General features: G+C 56.0%; 1 long non-coding RNA gene across 1 annotated transcript; it reads right to left on the reverse strand.

Annotated features, from left to right (window-relative positions):
• Positions 1-2,540: 2,540 nt before the first annotated feature.
• Positions 2,541-4,036, reverse strand: LOC102029079. The gene is made up of 3 exons (XR_260519.2): positions 3,863-4,036; positions 3,059-3,261; positions 2,541-2,946 (listed from the first exon to the last, which is right to left on the reverse strand). It is a non-coding gene; the product is annotated as an uncharacterized LOC102029079 (long non-coding RNA).
• Between the last annotated feature and the right edge of the window lie 1,108 nt (positions 4,037-5,144).

The raw sequence follows: 5,144 nt of genomic DNA on the forward strand, positions 1-5,144 counted from the left end.
ACAGAGAAACAGGGGAGGTGGTAATGCATAGACAGGATGGCCTCCTTCAGATTAACCAGGTGGACTTAGGGCTCAGTCCCTCACAGAGTATAACCCTGCCTCCTTCCAGCCACATCTGAAGTGACTGTGGACAGAGTCAAAGATGAAAGGCCTCACCTGACCTGCATTCTCTCGATTCTGCCCTTTGCATACCCTCAGAAGATACTGTCCGTATTTTCCACATTGCCTCAGACAGAAGCCTGTCCATTTCTACTCTAACACAATTTTAAAATATTTGAACTTATTTTTCTTTAAATGGTCAATTTTAACAGGTGCTGTTTTTATAAAACTTAAAAATTTATCAGGATTTATCTGATTAACTTAAATCATATAAAATCATTCCTCATCCACATTTTTGGTATACAAAATTAGTTCCTTGCAGTTCAATCTTTAAAACTCTGCTTTGCAACCTGAACAGTCTGGTTCATAAAATCTGCAATCTGAAAACTGATGCAAGTGACTGAGTAGTATTTGACTATTCACACAACAGATGTGACCATTTCCTAATGACATTTTGTTTAAAATACCGCAACAAGCAGTAGATGGAAAATAACCCCACTTTGCTCCAAAATGAGAGCAACCCTGTGTGATAAACGTGAGAGGACCTGCAGCCCTAAGTCTCAGGCTGCCCTGCCTGAGTTGCCACTCTCGGCCTTGTGCTGGACCGGTGGGGTGGGCCTGCAGCGCAGACACCATGCGGGGTGCGGTATGGACACCGTGCGTGCGTGCGGGATGCTGTCCTCTGGCCGAGGGACCACACTCTAACTGAACCTATAAATTATTCCCTCTTAATTACTGCTGGAAAATGACTATCTAAAATGAAAAAAGCACTCTCTTGAAGTTAACCTAAACCTCAGACCGCCCCCAAATGAGTGAGACCCTGCCACTCCCCAAGGCCCCCGACTAGGAAGCCCCACTCTCCCACCTGCTAACCCGCAGTTTGAAGACTAAGCACACAATTCACTGGCCAGATAAAACAATTAAAAACTCTCCAGAGGGGGCAACGGGCAGCAAGCAGATCTTGGCTGTGGAGGCCAGAGAGCTGCGAGTCCCTGGCTCAGCTTGGCTTGTAGGTTGGGTCCTGCCCATCAGCACCCTGGGAGACAGCTGCTGGGCCCAGCACCTCCCTGAAAAGAGCAGAGCCATCAGCAGCACCATGCCCCTGGCGCCCCAGCCCTCAGCACTGTGTAAACATGATTGTGGCGCTCTGGTCATGAGGAGCACACTCGCGGCAAGGTCCTCTCCAGCACCTGGCCCACAGCTGTGGGGCAGGCTCCGTGGCCCGGAGGTGTCTTAGGATCAGCACCTGAGAGGCGGCTTCAACCCCATTCTAAACCACGTCTCAGCCCGCATGCACTCCCCATGCCTGGCCGTCCCCAGCTCCTGTTTATTGTACTTGTTCACTGACCTCCTCTCCCGGCTTCTCCTAAAATATACACTTCAGCGAGGGCCTGACGCGGCTGCTCCCAGCAGGCTCCACCTCGGCGCCCAGACAGCTGAGACACTGAGGGAGCGTCTGGCCAGTACTGACTGACAGTGAGGACCGTAGCGGCAACGCTGCAGTGCGGTCCATCCACACGCCAACGGCAGAACGAAGACGCCTTCTCGTTCCTTCTGACTGTCCTTGCTCAATACTGCTTCCTCCAACTTCACAAACTTTACAGATTCTTATTGGTCAAGAACTTGCAGCCACTCCATCAGCAAGGAGGAAAACACAAAGCGGTTTGGATTTCTGGGGGGGGGTGTCCGTGTGAGGAAGGAACATGCATGTGGTTGGCAAAGTGTGCACCTTGTGTTTACTCAACAATCCAACATTTGCTGGGTATCCGGTGGGCACCATCACTAGGACAGCCGGGGTGACCAACAAGCGGTGCTCAGGCAGCTGGGCTGTCAGGGAGCAGAGTGGGTCTGCTCTGGTCTGAGGTTGCCAGCTTTACTGGTTCGTCTTTAGTTTTCCATCCTTCTCCCCTGCAGTGGGGGATCTGCTCACGGGGCAGCAGGTCCGGACCTTCAGAGCTCAGGCTCTGATATAGACAGACTTTGTCCCCCAAGACAGAGGGGCCTGGCCGGGGCGCCCTGCACTTCAGCCGCCCAGCCTGTAAAAAGGGGTAAAGCAGGGCTCAGCCCCGAAGATCACAGAGCAGACCACTCCCGGCTCCACCTCCTCTGTAGGCTCCAAAATGCGTCACCAAGCCTCAGTTTCAAATGAGAAATGCATTTTAGGAACTCCCTTTCCAGGTAAGAAAATACTTTCCAATTTAAAATAAAATCTGCCTGAAAATAGGCCAAGGTTTCACATTCTTCATATATATCTATGTAAAGGAGAAATCAAGAAGAAAGGATAATAGCATGAGTTTTTCATGATTTTCTTGGCTCCAAACTTCCTTTTCTGCTCTATAAATTTTCATAGGTTATGGAAACAAACCTACGAACATAAAAATCGAAATATTGGAATGGACCCACATTTTTCTTGCGTAGACACTAGCCTTTATCACAGGAGATACTTTAGGTAACAGCTTTATTGAGCGGTATTACACATAGGAGGTATGATCCAAATATACAATGAATACTTAAATTTTTAAAAATACGTCACAGTAAAAGACGCACTTCCGTTCCCCTCAGAACGCCCGCCCTCCATCAAGCGCACATACCCCATCACTCCTGCCACTGTCTGAAGCGGTTCTGAGAGCCCGCCTTCCTCCGCGTGCTTACACGCTGTGACGGGAGCACGGCAAGTGCAGCCGCACCGTGCTGGTCCGCCTGATTCTCTGCGCCGGCACAGCGTGGCTCCCGGCTCTCCCCAGTCAAATCACTGTGAAAGGCAGCGTTTTCAGTTGATGCAGGACCTGGAGGCAGCCAGGCCAGGGCAACCAAGGATGCTCGGGAAAGAAGCCTTCCAGAACCGCTCTAGAAAGTGTGGGGGACAGTGGGAGAAGTGTGTGGGAACCAGAGGAGTACTCTGAGGAGGTTAATGGGGATGTATCTTGCACTGTAATATTCTTAAAATGTAAGTACTTACCATATTCTTTGCTCACACCCCCATCTTCCTGTTTACTAACTTAAAGCACACAACTCGACAGCTCCCCTGTGCCACACTTTGGAAATCGTCGTCACAGCTAACGCTGGAGTATTTTCATTTCCTCCCTCTCGAAGCCCCACGTTCGTTCTTCCTCGACTTCCCAGCCCGGGCAGCCACGCACTTACAATCTTTGTCCGGGAGACCTTTGAAATGGTGGGGTCAAAGGTTAAGTCAGTGAATGAACTAAAATTATACCGGAGCATAAAAAGTAGAGTATGGTAGAGTATATAAAAGTTTTATAATAAAAATTTGAACCTTTCCTTGGATACACACAAGTGAATGTTGAAAACACGTAGGAAGTGAATATTAAGGAGCACGCGCGCTGCTCCTGGAGGTCAGACCGCGGGAGCTGCTCAGCGCAGCCGCCTCTCCCACCGCGGGGCGGCGACTCGGAGCGGACTTCCGGCTGAGCTCCGCGAGGGCCCGGCAGGGGGCGCTGCGGCCGCGAGGTGGGGGCGGCAGACCCAGCCCCGCGTTCTGTGTGCAGTGGGTGGGGAGCGGGGGTCTCTGGCGCCCGAGGCCGACGAGCAGCGCAGATGCGGCCGCAAGAGGCCCTCGCGAAGGGGTCTCGCAAAGCGCCACTCGCCCCTGCGGCTGCAGGCCCAGAGGGCGGCGAGCTCCTGGCGCGTCACGCACACCCCGGGGTGCGGAGCTGACCCACCCCAGGCTTCCCTAAAACACTGCGTGAAAGTGTTCTTCAAAGACGCGTGTGGACGACTGGTTTCCTTTCTCGCTTTAGGATACCTGGTTTTGCCGTGTGTCAGCTCGCCGTTTCTGCAATCAAGGAAAGTCCAGGTGGAAACCCCCGGGACCAAAGGGAAGGGCAGCTCGCCACCCTGCTGGGGACCGGCGGCAGCGCGGATCCCGCGCGGGCCCCGGCGAGGGCGCGCTCCTTCCTTCCCAGGCGGGGCAGGGCCGTCTCGGGCAGGGCCTGAGCCCACAGAGCTCCGCCCGCCGCTCCGCCTGACTCCGGACCCGCGGGGCAGGCGGGCGGAAGCCAAGGCGGGGCCTTGGAGACAGAGGCCGGGTGACGGGGAGCTGCCTGCGCGGCAGGTGAAGGTGGCTGGCCGGCAGGACCAGCATCCCCAGAGCCGGGCTGTGGTCGGGCGACCCCCGGGTCAGTGCATGCACACACACTGCACATGCACACTCACGCTCACGCGCATGCTCACACGCACTCACACTGTCTGTGGGAAGAACACGGCAGCCAAGCCGAGCCCTGCCCCAGGGACAGTGCCACGCGTGGGTGCTCAGCAGCACCCGGGACAGTCCTGGGTTCCGGCCTCCGCAGAGCCGGCACCTCTTGCTCCCTCTCTGACACAGCGGGGGACCCAGGCCACCGCAAGGGCCGACAGCGTCACAGTGCGAGGCGGGACGCGGGGCGGGCGGCCGCCCTCTGCCCGCTCCGTCCGTCCCAGGCACAGGGCTGGGCGCTGGGCCCTAAGCCCCGGCTGGGTTAAGTATGCACGTGTTGCTCCGTTTCCGTGCCATCCAACACGTGAACACATTCGCAGGAAAAGTACAAACGCCGTTTTGGACTTGCACCGATGTTTACAAGCAAACTTCGTGTCACGCTCACTTGAAGTTTCGATTCCAGTACTTAAGGGCCCGGGGCTCCAGGGCACAGAAGGGCGTGGGCTGGGCACGACGGGAGGGCAGTGCCGCAGAAGCCTGTGCGTGCCCGTTTGCTCTGAAAGGGCCGGGCACGCTCCCCGAAGGGCGCTTTGCGCCTCGGGGGAACTAAAGCGGGCGTCCAGCGTTGCCAGGCGTCGAGGCGCGGCCGTGATCTCCGCACCGCCCGCCCCCGCGCGCTCTCCGACGAGAGCCTCCCTTTGGTTCTCAGGCTTGGGTCCCGCCAAACTGAAGACGATCCAGCTCATCAAGACACGAACTTCAGACTCCGAAACTGTGAACAGCAGCGCTCTAAGCAGACAAGCTGTTGCAAGCGCAGCCCGAGCGCAGCCCCGGAGGCGGCCCGCAGCCGCAGGGCCGGGCCTGACGGCTCTCCCCCGCGCCCCGCGCCTCC

Source organism: Chinchilla lanigera, unplaced genomic scaffold (assembly GCF_000276665.1).
Source record: "Chinchilla lanigera isolate Chin_1 unplaced genomic scaffold, ChiLan1.0 scaffold00016, whole genome shotgun sequence".
Taxonomy (NCBI): domain Eukaryota; kingdom Metazoa; phylum Chordata; class Mammalia; order Rodentia; family Chinchillidae; genus Chinchilla; species Chinchilla lanigera.